General features: G+C 41.3%; 1 protein-coding gene across 1 annotated transcript in view; it reads left to right on the plus strand.

Moving 5' to 3' along the window:
• The window catches only part of npdc1b (neural proliferation, differentiation and control, 1b), a 32522-nt gene that overhangs the window by 1629 nt on the left and 15635 nt on the right, over positions 1-15258 (plus strand). The gene's annotated exons all lie outside the window — the stretch shown is intronic.

A 15258-nucleotide genomic window follows, 5' to 3' on the forward strand; every position in this document is an offset into this window, starting at 1 on the left:
GGATACAGATGAGCTGCTCCCACCTTTCGTTCAACGTGCTGTATGAAAACAGCAGTGTCTTGATAGGGGAAAAAAATGCAGTATCATCACACAGATGCCAAAGCTCTGCCCAAAAGCCCATGCTCCTTTTGTAGTTTCCTCAACAAAGTCATGTAAATTCTCTCTATTGGTGTTTCACCTCAGTGTCAGATGGAGCTTTTGAAGGCTGATAATGATATTTTTGTATTGAATGTGCTGCTAGCGGACGTTTTATCCTCATCTTCAATCACTTTCGGTGTTTTCCCAGCTCCAGGCCAAACAAATCAAAGCGCTCTGTGTTTCCTCCAGAATTGTATTCTCATCAGAGTGGTAAAGCTTCTGAAACAGCCGTTAGATCATCACAGCAGCATCATGACACTACTCACCACTGAAAGCCAGATTAATGGCATTTGTAAAGGTCCGTACCAGTGATATTGAATGTTTGGCCCATGTTCTACAGTTAGCAGTTTAGATTTTATCATTACAACAAGCCACTGTACAAATCATGCAATTTCACAACATATAATCAAAATCCCTTGATTTGAAATGTGAATCTTTGGTTGAAACAGCCACCTTATAATGTTCTGCTCCTGCAGCCAACAAAGCATCTCCATTCATAAACCACAGAACTGATAACTGGATGTGGAAAGCAAACCTTTCCCCGGGGACTATTTTCTGATGTAGCCCATTTCACTCCGCCCAATTTGAAAAAGTCATCAGAACAGGGCCGCCCCTCCCTATATGCAGACTATGCACTGTACGTAGGGCCTCATGTTGCACTGGGGCCCCCAAGCCATCGCTCCGACTCCCGCATGCACCAAGTCAAGTCAGCTGAGCTCTGCCATCCAGCGCATGCATCGCTGTAATGATCGACAGAACAAGTCCTCCAGCCCAGACGACCACAGGGGACATTTGTTCCAACGCTCTGATAAGAGCCACAGGACCATGTCTAATACGACCAACAGGAGTGTTTCCTGAACGGGCTAACCAGCTAGCCACTAAAAATACTTGCTAGAGGTGAGGAAAATGCTAGGATTAGGGTTGGGGTTAAGAAAAAAGCGATATGGCAGCTAAATGTTTAACAAAAACTGACGCTTGTGCAGGTACAGCTAGCGAATATTAGCTGGCTAACTTTAGCTACCTATGGTACTTGGTTTTTGAGCTCGGGTCACCTGTGTGGACGTCGTGTTACCCGTTCACCACCCCACCAACTTCATTATGTAGGGATTTTTGTTCAAATGTTACGACACCACAGTGTTGTTCTTGACATAACCACTAGAGGTCGCTTAATTTAAAAATGTAACCACAGCTTGTAATAATTGGCAGCACAAACAAAATGATAGGTTGTTTTTTACAGGAGGACAGTCTCAGAAAAAGAAGAAAGCTCGAGCTTCACTCAAAGGTGGATATGTTGTTTAAATAAAAATGTAAAACTCTGGCCATAGTATATACTTCAGGTAACATCTGTTGTTGATTTTTTTTTGTTATTAATTGATGACCTAATTTTTTTTTATTATTATTATTATTTCAGATGTTGCTTGTTCTGATTAACAAAGATTGTTATGTCAAGTCATGTTTTGTTATGCACTGATTTTGTACCTGCTGTACACTTGGTGGGCAGGAGCGCACACCAGGGCGGCCACATAACAAAATTTGCTTATGGCTCCAATTTGGCCAGGGGCAGCTCTGCATCAGAACACAGCAGTGCTGCTGCTTTTAGGGAAACTCATGTGGACGACTTTATTACAGTGATGGAATACTGGAGTGAAAAAAGTTTGAAGTCTCTGAAAGTTCATTTTCATATTGTAGTGGAATGAACGGAAACCAACGGCTGGATAACAAGGAGGAAAAATGATGCCAGAGTTGTAAAATGTGACTGCTTGTTTTGGGAAAAGACTAGCAGAATCACGAAGTACATACATTTTGTAGATAGGCTAAACATGCAGAATCACTGGTATGTCCTTTGACTGCAGGGTGAGCCGAGGAGACACTGAGATACATTACTACTTTGAAATTAGAGGAAAATTTATGGAACCCTAAGAAATTAAGTCGATACAGCGGCAGATTGTAACATAATCCAACATGGAGCAAACAGGACCTAATAGATACATCAAAAGACAAATGCAGTCTAACAAACACATTAAAGAAATACTAATCATTGTCAACAATAAATTAATAAAATAGAGTGTAAGCATTTGGGGGTTTTATTAACTGGTGACACGTTATGGAGACATGGATTTGTGAGATGTATGTAGAGATACAGTGGATAAATGAAGAATTAATGTACAAAAAACATTGCTGAACAATTAAAGAGTGAAGAAAACGTGAAAAGAAAATCCAACTTCATGTCAGGTTGTTATGGAGGTGTGGTGCGGCGGGGGGCAGACGGCTCTGGCTGATGTGATATTTAGTAAAAGATCGATGTCAGCCTGATACATCAGCAGACTCTAATGAGCCCCAGCGTCGTTTTTCACGTCAGTCAGACTCACTTTTGGGCTCGGAGCCTCAGCGCTGGTCAGACCTCAGCCCTTGGAAAACCAGTGTGTTATCGTGGCCCATCTCCCATCATCCTCGGCTCCCCTGGCCTCTGTCCTATCTGCTGTGTTATTGGAGTGCTGCTCTTATCATGATGCTTCACACTCACCCTGATTAATTCTTTTCATCCCTGTGCCCTTCACCGTGCTGCACAAACACTGATGCCATCACACGCGAGGCCTGTATCTGTGTATGTGTGTGTGTGTGTGTGTGTGAGTGTTTGTTAGCATATATATGCCTTTCTGAGCCTGTATGTATGTTTGTGTGGCTGGAGAGCTTCATCTGGAGTGTCATCTGTGATTTCTCTAGCCAAGAGTTACATAATATTTGTGGAGGGTTAGCTATTGGATTACTGCCTTCTGAGAGCTTGCATAGCTAATTTGGACATTGCATTTACCTTTTTATGTAAATTGGATTGTTTTGATTGTATTGATTGATTTTTTTAAAATTGACATTGCTGTATTCACCTACATGGTGATAAACTAAAGCTAAGCTAAGACCTCCAGTTGGTGATCATAGTCAGACAGTCACCAACATAAACAAAGCTATTTTCAGAAAGCATTGTTGTGCTTTTTCTGCCCCTTAAAGGAAAGATTCACATGATTTTGAGACATATTTAACTGCACAGTGAGTTTCCCATTGCCAAAAAGGACATTTCTGGTCGTGTTTGTCCTGTTTGATGGTGTTGAGGGTGAGTTTCTCTTCACTAGAGCTAGTGGCTGAGATCAGTTGTAAAGAGGGTTAGACACACTTGGTAATTGCATTACAGGATGAAGTGTGGTCTTTGTTCCCATACTGAAGCTATAGAGGCGTCGTGTAACTGGCAAATAAACAGTTGGCTAAACTGAATTCAGAGAGTGTGATCCTTCACTACGTCCCCGGGTGTTTTTGGTTTTATGTAAATTCTTATTCCGATCCTGGTTTCTTGACTTGTCCTCCATTAGAAATATGGATCTACAATGTCAGTCAGATTAACTTGGTTAAATGCAGTAAAATTGCAAACATTTTTATTCAGCAGCAGTTCTGTCCCAAGGACAACAGCGCTGATCTTAAAGCTGCCGTCCATGCCAGAGGGCATCCAGGATACACTGATAAACTGATAAGGATATACTGGTGGACTGTCGTCTTCAGGTCGGCTGGTCCATTTGCTCTCGTCTGACTCAAATTGTCATTGGTCAGACAATCGCTGGTGTCACCTGAGTAAGCAGAAGCCAGTTTTCTTTTCGGGGGGCTGACTTGCGGACCTGATGTATTTTTGCGTGCCTCCCCCTTTAAGCTTCAAGGCCAGAGTGCGTTCTAGATTATGTAAATGTTTTCAAGACATGTCACTGAAATATGTGGGGAGGGTGAAATGCATAATGGAATGCATTTTATGTTTTTTTTCTTTCTTTTAGTGCTCTTAGCCTCTGAGTGGGCGACTAAAAAGTTTGTATAGTTTAGCTTCAGACTTTGACAATGTCGAATTACCTGAGTGAAGGGAGCAACACTGAAGCAGAGTTCAGCAGTTATTTTAAGGATGAAAACAACAATGAATTAGAAGTTTCAGATCCAGATTGAGATTATGATGTGACCGCTAGCCAAGGCCGAGGAGGAGGCGAGTTTGCCACATTCCAAGAGGACCGGAGAAGGGATACTTTTGACCGTGTGTAATAGATCATCCAAGGCTGGCCCATCACCTCCTTCCCTGTCACAAGAACGAGCGCTTCACCGGAACAGATGAAATGGATCTGGCGGCAAACAGCATGATTGTGAGCAGAGCTGAAAAAAAAAATGTTTTGAAGGACACAACTACAACTACCCACGTTTGTTCAGTATTTATCATGGACACTCTTTGCCAGCCCTCTTACCTGCTAACGGATGGAACTACTTTGTCTCTGAACCAACCAACCAAAACCCAATGAACTTGCTGATGCAGCTTGTAAACCTGATGGTCCTCTCACCCTGCAGCCCTGATACCCTTGACAAGAAATCCCTCGGCTAGAGTGACTGCTGGATTGTTGGTAACACTTAAGCCTACACCGTGTTGAGTGATTGTAGGCCATCAAAGTGATCTCCGAAGTGATCTCAAGTGGCTGCGAGTCATCCGAAATGATTTGCGGCCAACTGAAGCTGACAGTCCTCCCATGGATCATTTTGGGTTCTGTGTTCTTAAATTGTATTTGACCAACAGGACCGTCTTTAATGGGACAGTTTATCCCTTTAAGAAGTGCCTTGAGTAGTCATAGCCAGGATAAGCTTTTTAAAATTCTCAGCCTTCTCTTTAGGCTTGACAGGCAGAGGTTCGGGCCTCTGGCTTGGCTCTGGTCCCCAATGAACAGAAAGCAGGCTTCCACTAAGGCTATAAAACCACACATAACCTGATTAGAGGCAGCGTTGTGTGAAGGAGGCCGCTGTTGCTAGAGAGTTAGAGCACTCCACTGTTAGCCTCAGCCCTCTCTCTGCTATAGCATCACATTTTTTCCTCAGCTCAGCAAGATTTTAAAAAAAGGTCCACCTATCAAAAGTCTTCATTGCAGTCAGAGCCATTAAGTCCTATATTTACAATTTAAGCCTCACCTCAACAACTGAAGTCAGTAAAAAGTGTGTAATTTTTTGTTGTCATTGGCTTGAGGTGTTAAATGAAGACTGATAAAAAAGATGTGGTTCTGATTTATCACAGTGTGTAGGAAACAGAGCTGAAGTACCCGTTTGCATACCTGTATACCTCCTCAGGTAATATTTAGTAGAAGAAAGGTTTGCCTTGCTGTTAGCAATAAACTGACTGGATGAATCTTCAAACTTCATGAATCTAGATTGAAGAATTTCCCCCTTTTTAGGGAGTTGTTCCTCTTCCGATGTGAGGGTCTAAGGACAGAGGATGTTATGTTCCTGGAAAGCCCCCTGAGACAAATTTGTAATTTGTGATATTGGGCTGTATAAATGAAAATGATTTGACTTGACTTGACTTCCTCTCTTCTTCCTCTGTGCAGAGGTACAATAGCCCCACATCCGGACTGTGCTCTCAGTGTTTTGGTTGCCCTTTTGGTCTCAGCTGGTTGATGCGCTGCCCTTGTCATCCTCATTCTTTTCTTTCACTCCAGCTAGATGGCAGCTGTGGAGAAAGGCTGCCAGGTCAAGACAGGGAATTATTTCTGTTTTTTTTTTTTTTTTTTTTTTTTAATGGGTATTTAAGGCTCAGATTAGAGCAGCCGAGCCCAACATGTGCCCTAAATTCAAAGCCAGTACATTTGCCAATGGTGTGTTTATGTAACCAATGTATCAGAGGGGTGGTAGTTTTGCATGTCCAACTTGTTTTTGAGTTTCCATCATTTGCAACTTTGATTTCTGTCTCAGTTCATTTGAATATTGCGTTTTTTTTTCTGATTGCTACAGTTGTAATGTCTTGCAGCACACATGTTTAAGGCATATAAAACGAATCAGAGCCGTGCTGATATGCAGCATTACAGCACGACCTCGACTGTGATATTGTTTTTTAATAACATTTCTAATAACATTTCTAATAAGTGACAACACATTATGAGATGTTTATTTAATCAATTTTCAGCTCCACCAACACAAGTACTTCTGTCAGAATTCAAGCTTAAGCTGTATCGAACATAAACATTTTGTAACTACAACCTGGCTCGCCTGGGGGTTTCCACTGCGGTATCTGCTCTCAGTGCTTTGTTGCCCAGAAAGCTGTCTGTTAGGCAGCGCTGCCTTACAGTCAACGGTGAGGGCAAAAAAACACAAGAAGCAGCAGTAACCGGGCTTCCTTCCTTCTATTTCCCTTGTCTTTTCTGATGACCATTCCTAATTGAACTCCAGTGTTGTGATGAGTCTATCTTTGTGCAAAGTTAGTTACAATATAGGCCACAGCAGTTAATGTAAACAAAGGTTATTACAAAGCATTTGTAAAGTGGAGTGATAGAGAACAGTAAAATCTATATATTATATTCTATATATAAAAACTGTTGTACTGAATATCAAAACATATGGAATGCCTCTTGTCCAATCAAATCACTATCTTGTGTAATAATACTAGTGAGTATACGTATGTACCATTTATGCTTGTCTATGAAGGGATGGTGAACCCAGTTAAAAATTGGGATTTTCTCATTTAGTATTGTTATTGAGTAGTACCTTCATCATCCACAAAGATCTGGTAATTCCTGCAAGTTATGAACTGTAATATATCAAAATAATAATAAGAGTTTTAGGGTCTGCAGCTCTAGTGAAAATCTAGTCTTGCATTGAAACTGCCTCTCTCTGCATGGAGAGGACTTCAGACTCTCACAGTTTCAGGATGATTTCTACACCCAGTGATGACAATAAAAAAACATTTTAGTTTACCAGCTCATTAAACAATGAAATGAAATTTAAAAAATGTCTATTTGTTTTAACTCTCCTATTCTGAGGGCCTTTCTCTGTCCCTCCCACACACAGGTCAGTTTCTGGTGCCAGGCAGGAGTCACCATCCAGTGTGTCGTGTTCACTGGAAATTGGTTGCCTACTTATTACAGCAGAAATATGCCAGATTTAAACAGTATCTGCTTCCTGTTCCTGTTAAGTAAAACACCGTTATCAACACCTGGCAGCTTAGAGCAAATTGTGGAATTTTAGGTTTCACTTGTGTTTTCACACCTTGAGACAAAGTTGCCCTCTGACAGAACCAAAGTTAATGCAAGGGATCGATTCTGACCATGTGTATAATCTGTACATGGACCGCACATTGGGACAGGTGTGTGTGTGTGTGGCAGCAGGGAGGAGTGGCAGCCTGGCAGTGCAGAAAGGCAGTAAAGATGCTACAACGTTCATACCAATAATAATAAGGGTGATAACAACGCATAACTGCAGCAGTGGAAGGTAAACTGTCGGTCCACAACAGTTTAATACACTGAAGGGAAATGCTGGATGGTCTGAATGCAGATGAACCCACGAGGCGGCTTGGGAATAGATTTTGGGAAGAGGTAGGTGCTGAAGGGGTGGAGTCATGCAAATTTTACAGCTGTTGGTTATCCACTTTCGATAGATAGCGATTCAGTCCTCGAATTCGATACTTTATATAAACAGCTTGTAAAGCTCGAGGGTTGCATCTTGCTGTGGGTCAGCAAGAGGAATGCCAGTAGTGAGCGACATCACATTTTCACAGCTTTTACTTTACACACACTAAATACCTTTGACAGTATGTGACTGTTAAAGTTTGTGTAGGCCACTTTTTTAGAATGGACAGACTTTAGTCAAAAATTTGAACACAAACAGAACACCCACCTGAGATTCAGCACCTCATCCAAATCGCTCCTGCCCTCTGCACACCGCAGTATGCTTGACTAAATTACTGTAGCTAGGGTAGGGAATGCAGAGTTTTTTGGGGAGAGGAAGCAAGTGTGCATGGCAGCGGTGCATGTTCGACTGCACAAGAACACAGGAAAAAGTGACCTGCACAAACTTTAGGAAGCATCATTTCAACAACCAGTTAAAATAGTTGCTTGTCTTTTGAGCGAGATGCTAATTCTTAATGGTGTGACAGTTTGAATCAAATGAGTGAAATCCCGCAATTTCCAAATTAGAACGGGCTGCAGTTGTTTGTTGCTGTGCAGAACTCCTGGTCCACAAATCCCTCCAAATCAAACCACATGTTAGAGGACCTGGCTCATGTCTTTTAATCTGAGCAAATGCTGAGCGCAATCCCACACTCACACACAATTTTAAATGCATGTTTATTTAGGTAGAAAATCCTCTAAGCACTTGTTTAGCAAATCTATTTAAACCGCAGTTTTCAACAGAAGCCGTGAAATGACTTTTTAGATTTATTTATTTCCTCAGTATCTTACAGGATGCGTGTGTGCAGCCAGGCTTTCCTCTGTGTTTGCAGCCCAGTTGCACGCAGCAGCTCGATAATGAGGTTTTCCAGGCAACGGGCTTGGTTGTGTGGACATAAATGGAATATATGTTGATGGATGCCTGCAAATGTGGCTGTGTGTGATCTTGTCAAGGAGCTGGGTATAAAAAAAAAAAAAAGCAAGGCTCCTCACTAACTCTCCAGACTCTCCTTTAAGGGTTAGGGTTAGGGTTAGGGTTAGCCAGGTGACCAGCCAATTTTATATTGAGCCAAAAATATGGAAGCGATACACATCTGCCACAGGCCAGTGTTGGATTTTCTTGAACCAAGTGAGTCATGCACCTTATTCTAAGGAGTTGCCACTTGTTTCTAGTCCTTTGTCAGACTAGTGCGGACTAGAAAGACCGATGCGCATGAACTGATGAAGCCCCTTGGATAAGAGGCGAAACGTCTTCCTAAGACTAATACAAGTCCAGTTGCCTACGATTCATTTTTGCCCAAAGAGAACGATGACCTGGATAAATGAGAATATCCATAGACATGTTTCTAGACAGTAACATGTGAATATGCAGCTTTTATTTTATTGTATTTATTTATTTATTTTTGGCACTGCAGTTGTGGTGTGTATATGTGAGCTTAGCCTTGATGTTCCTAACGTCATGCCATGAGCAGGATTACTCTAAATCCCTTAAAGCATGTCACTTTGATATTTGGGCTCTTTGCTGCTTGCAGCTTTTTAAAGGAGCAGTTTAGAAGTGCAGTGAGGGACAGCTGATTCACGCCCTTTATTTTTTTTCTCTCCATGTCTCCCCACCTTCTTCCTGTTTTCCTCCGATTTGGTTGGCATAGGCTATGATGGATCATTACAACAAGGGTGGTTATCCTGCTTGGCCAAGCCTCCTCTCCTGCAGCTGCTCTGCCTGCAAACTTCACAAATAGCACCATTTCAGCATTATCACATTTTCATTTCAGGACATTTTTCCTCTCTCAGTAAAATGGTTTAACCTTTAGGGACATGCACAAATCCAGTTGATTTCTTTTAAAAACAAAAAAGGTGATAAGTAAATCAACTAAAAATTGCAAGAACATTAGCATAAAACATTTACCTGAAAAATACAAAAAACAAAACACTGTGAAAAATGCTATTTTTTTTTTAATTACAAGAACACTATATTTATAACTACTAAAATTACATATTTAAACATCAGATCAGTGATGTTGGATCCAATTTCTTGTGTTTAAATGCTTGTGAAAGGCATCTGAATGCATCCTTTAATGTTTAAAAACCTAAGCAACTTTACATGATGAGCAAATTAGCAAGAAATGTCGAAGAAGTAGCAAGAAATTAGTCAAATGTTCCAAGAAAATGACCAGAAAACGACTAAAAAAATTACAAAAAAAAACCCACCAGAAATTGTGAAATATAACCCACACCAAAAAGAGTAAAAAAAAAAAAATCCACCAAAGCTCATGCTGAAAAAATAGTTTTATTGGCAAGCTTCATTTGTCCTGAGTGTTTGGAAGATGAACAGTGTCAGTAACACAACAGATATTACCAGTTCACGTCTGTTGAGAGGTGCAGTCTCTCTCTCTCTCTCTCTCTCTCTCTCTCTCTCTCTCTCTCTCTCTCTCTCTCTCACTCTCCGCCTGTCACACCCATTAACAGTGATCCTCCCTCGCCCCGTGAGGTCAGCTATAAGCCTCTAGGCGATGCTGAGATGAGCTGAAACATTTAAGTGTGACAAACATGCAAAAAAATAAGAAATCAGGGAGGGGGCAAACACTTTTTCACACCACTGTATATCTCCTCAGCTGAGATCATTTGTTCTTCTAAGTCTTGTAAACCAATGTTGCTTTCAGTTTGAAGTATTACTCATGATTTGAGTCACTATATCTCCCAGAATAATTCCCAGAATTGGCTTTCAACCAAATGGTTTGATTGCACCTGTACGAAAGTAGGAAAGTGTCATGCTTCTGAGAAAACAGTGCATCAGAGCTACCTCACTGTCTGACATTTCAATCTCTAATCACTGAATGTCAACACTGCTGCATGATGGAACTCTTGATGATGGTGATAATGGAATCCTCCTGACTTCTTGCCCGCAGATGGCACTGCTAAATGTCACTCCACCTCAGAAGAGCATAGAAATCTAAAAGAATTGGTAAATGTAGGGGTGCCCAAACGTTTTCATGTGAGGTCAAGAACTGATACCATGTTAATGCCAAATTTCAAGAAACCTTATGGTACTAGTTTTTATACAGTATTACTAGTACCAACTGGCAGGCCTACCGTATTTCTGGATAACTGTATCCGCTACCAACCCAAGAGCCAATGAGCCAATTTATTATTTGTTGGACATACCAACTTTTTCAGGCCTTACATTTCCCATGGTCATGGCAATAAACAAAGCTTACACATTCACTGTACTTTCTATGTAATTGTTTTTTGTTTTGTTTGCTGTATAAATTTTATCATTGTCATTAGGCAACACATCAGCTGCTCTTGGTTTTACAAAATGTGTCTGTGCTCTAAGGTAGATAAGAATGATGTCTATCCTCCAGGTATCATCATTGTCACAGGGCATCATAGTCACTTCTGTTTTAGGGCAGCTGATGGGTGTAGAAGTTATGGCTTCATACACTGCATGATACATTTCTGTCATTGTTTGAGAGAAGAATGCATTGATGGAGTCATCCCACAGCCCACCTGCCACAACACGGGGACCCACCAGTGGATCAGGAACCGTAGCCTGATTGAGACTCCACAAAAATTAATTTATCAGTAACACTGCAAACATTATGAGCAGTGACAAAACAATAGTGTGTCATAACTCAATGTAGCACTTATCTGCTTAACTGCTCTTAATATATTTATGTACCAAGACAGCATACTGTAGCCCTGATGATTCATTAAACCATACTTCATCGTAACCACTCACTGTCACCCAGCACCCTGCTATTAAAAAATTATGAGTGAGTCAGATACAATAGACTGCCATGATTTCCATTTATAGGCATATTCTGGCAATTGCTCTGGCAATGAGAACTCTATTTCTAAGTCTGAATTTACTCTGAGCCATCTATTTGCAGCCAGAGTTACTGGCTGCAGTTCTTGAATTGAAACCATATATGGATGGAATAATGAGATTCAAAGATTTAAAGATGTTTTTCTTTCAGCTTTTAGGCTTTAATGGGCACATCCTGACCTAGAGAAAGGTATAAGTGTCTTCTGCTGACCTTCAGGCTTCAGCTACTCCTTTTCAGCATCTCCAGCAATCATTATGTCATAGACCAGGCTTTTGTCACCATGATGAAAGGCATCAAAGAAAAGCAAGGTACTGACAGCAGAGACTGATCAGGCATTGCTGGCAGTCAGAATACCACGCAGCTACAAGCATCATACTGAATCCCAACCAAATCTGGGAAACAGTCTTGCATTCAAACTATGATTATACTGATTATATGACCATTAATTAAATATTGGCTATGAGTCAGGTGATGTTGTCCACTGCTGACATGATGAACACTCAAACCACAGCACTGACCACTGAGGATTAGTCTGGGTTCCAGTGGAGAGTTTTAATCCCTCATGATGGGCCAAATGTTGTTTCAGAGGCTTTCAACCCTTAGAAGAATATCATTCTTGTGATCCAGAACCCTTAGTGACACATGTCACTCGATACAGCCTTGAGCTGGAATAAAAGAGAAAACAGAGAGTAAAAACACCAAGTTTCCTTTTATTTGATTAAATCGGACAAAGGGTTGCTAGGAAACTGAATTTACCGGCAAGTGAGCTTGTCTCTGTGCTGTTCTGAGACATACTGAACACTGGCACTGCTGACAGAACTACAAGTAACATGTACTCTTCAAATGTATTTTCAAAAATTGCCTTGACAGTACTGCCATGCAGCCAGTTACATTTAAAGGCATGGGTACCAGCATTTGAATGTTTATGAAGTCACTGAGAAAAATTCAGTTATTTGTGCAAAATGCATCTAGGTTGACAGAGAGCCTGAATAGTACGTGTTAGTGTTCTTGCACACATTAACAGGGAGTTTTTCTTGGAGGAGGGTGATTTCTTGGAATTTGCAGTTGTGGGTGGTACTGGGAATATCTTCCATGTCCGACTGCATGGTGTTTGATAGAGAGCAGCCGACTACCTTCTCAGCCACTGGAATGACTCACCACAGTCTTGCTTTGACGTGGCCCAGACCAGACCAGACTGTGATGGATGTCCTGAGAATGCTCTTGCAAATTAATCTCTAGAATTTGATCAGGTTTGTTTGCAAAGCATTGAGTTGCTGGGTTTGGCACAGGTTAACACAGTTAGGTTGACAATGCTCTCATCTCATTGTAGGGTGTTGCAGTTACTGGCTTCTTGGAATTTGATGAAAAGGTTCTTGCAGAGGTGTATCTTACAAATCTCGAACTCAGGGTCCGTCTTGACAGTGTTATGGCTGAGATACCATCTCTTTGCAGTAGATGGAGGTTTTCTCACTTTCTCTTTTCATGGAAATGAATACATACACCCGCTTACAGAGACGATGCAGTTGACTTAACAGCCCTTTCATTGCATTGCTTTTGTGATCAGTCCTCATTGCATCTTCAAATTGCTTTGAGTGCATTCAGTCCTGTATTTAGCACTGTTGGCTTGTGAATGAATCACCCAGGATCAATGTCAATGCCAGGTCTGAACAGTCCCTTTGATTAGGCTCAATAAGGCTGAGTAACCCATGAACTAGAAAGCAAGAAAGCAGAGACCCATGTATTTTATGTTGCTGCTCCATTGGTGGCTTTTGAATTTGGTCTTGACAGGCAAGTCACACAGAGCTTCGTCTCACAACCACTAGATCTGATCTGGTCTGGTCTACATTGTGGTTTAGAGAAACACTAGGCTGTATTATACCAGTGTGTTCACCTCCCTGTTGCTGGGTTGTAAAGCTTTGCATAGATTTGCAGCCGATGTTGTAGACTGACCTGGCAGCCTCCAAGGACAGGCCATCGTGCATATGAATGAACTGTACTGTAGCTGCTTGAGCTGTGCTTTTCAACAGCATGTAGCCAATGAAATGAAATAGATTAAAATAAAAAAGTAAAATGAAAATTCCTTTTTGGAAAAATGCTTGTTTCCATTTCAACTGTACCATTTTTGAAAACTAGGCCGGTTAAGAAAATAGGTTTGCAAATTGTTATTGATGCAGGGTCATACTGAATGTTGGCGAGCTGTGCACTCTGCAGATGAGATGGTGTTTGGCACTTGGCCCAGCTCTGTTCATAAAGAGCGTCTCCTTTCATGTTCTATCAGGGAGGCAATCAAAATCCAAAATGGTAGCCAGATACAGACTTTGTGCTAAACCCAGGCTGACGAGTGACTGTACCCCATTGCTCTATAGCAGTCTAAGCTTTAGGTCTGCTGAGTGCTTAGCATTGCAACTCATTATTACTGAAAACTAATCTCTTAGAGGGAATGGACATGTCAGTGGCTGCCGTCCTTTATCATTTTTCCCATGTATTCGTCTCATTGTTTCCTCGCCTTTCCCCGTCGCTGCCTTTTTCATTTTGATACAGCAGTCTGAGAGAAACCTTCCATCCTTGACTTATGCATTTGTGCAGTGACTCACTCCCTGATGATGTCACACCTTCTCGGTTGCCATGGCAGTCGCCATGGCAGTCGTCATGGCAACCCGTGTCTAGGTTTTGGTTGCAGAGATGAGAGTGATTCTGACAAGCAAGTGAAAGGGGTTAATATCGATAGCTTGGTTTAATTTTCCCTATGGCGTTTGGAGCGCTCGCAGAGACTTGGCAGGAGGAGTGCAGCACTTCAAATGTCGACTTTCTCTTTATCCTTAATGTGAAGGCACACTGGAGTTCAGCTATTACACCTACCAGTCAAGAAAAAAAGTGTACAGCTGCTGTGTAATCTGAAAGCAACAATTGCAGGAAATACTCCCAGTGGAGGAAGCATGTGCATGTGAATGATGTTCAAATTAGTTCATTAACACAGCAATCACAACAACCCAACAACCAGCACCCAACATTCTTCATGAGTGGTGAACGGTGATCTGGCATTACTGCATGTGATTGTCCATTAGCATTAGGGATGTAATGGAGGAAAAACTCATCCTTTTTTAGACAGACAGACATCTAAATTCATGGCATACATTAATTAAAGGGTTATGTACAGGCAGATTTGTATAATATGTATTTATATATGATTTAATGCAGCGAGGCCATGAACATATAAAGTGACACAGTGTTTATAATGACGACACACAGGCTGGATCCTCTGATTTTAATGATACTACATTTAAAATGTTTAATGATTAGTTTAATGACTTCTAAGCAATTTAGATACATAGTGGAAGGAAACTCTTCATCCAGCTGCTGGAGCCGGAAGCCTCCACGTGTGAAGGTTGCCTTATCCTAGCTTTCACCTGCTAACCCATAAACCCTCCCAGGAGAGTCCTTTCCCCCACTTACACCACTATATATCACACCGGACAGGCAGCCGTGACCTCGCAGCACCAAAACAATATCACGTAGACAGTCACGACGAGGCCAGACTCTGCAGCCTCATCTGTTCCAATCTTACAGGGCCGTTTTCTAGGCGAGTGTTTTCATCAGGACACCTTGTGAACATTTTGCTGTCAACTTTAACCTTAAAAAAATACACTTTTTGTGATCAGTTTTGAGGATGTTGTTATAATTTTTACGTCACTTGGAAAATGAAATTTCAGACTGTTGAAGTGAATGGTTTCAGAATAAAATGTAGGCCAAAAAAAATCCCTTGTTCATTGCTTCATGTTGTTGAACATGTTTCACACGTAAAGCCAGCATTTACCAAGTGGATTGCTATAGATACACATGGGTAGATGGGTACCTTC

The sequence above is a fragment of the Myripristis murdjan genome, chromosome 9 (assembly GCF_902150065.1).
Source record: "Myripristis murdjan chromosome 9, fMyrMur1.1, whole genome shotgun sequence".
NCBI classification, from domain to species: domain Eukaryota; kingdom Metazoa; phylum Chordata; class Actinopteri; order Holocentriformes; family Holocentridae; genus Myripristis; species Myripristis murdjan.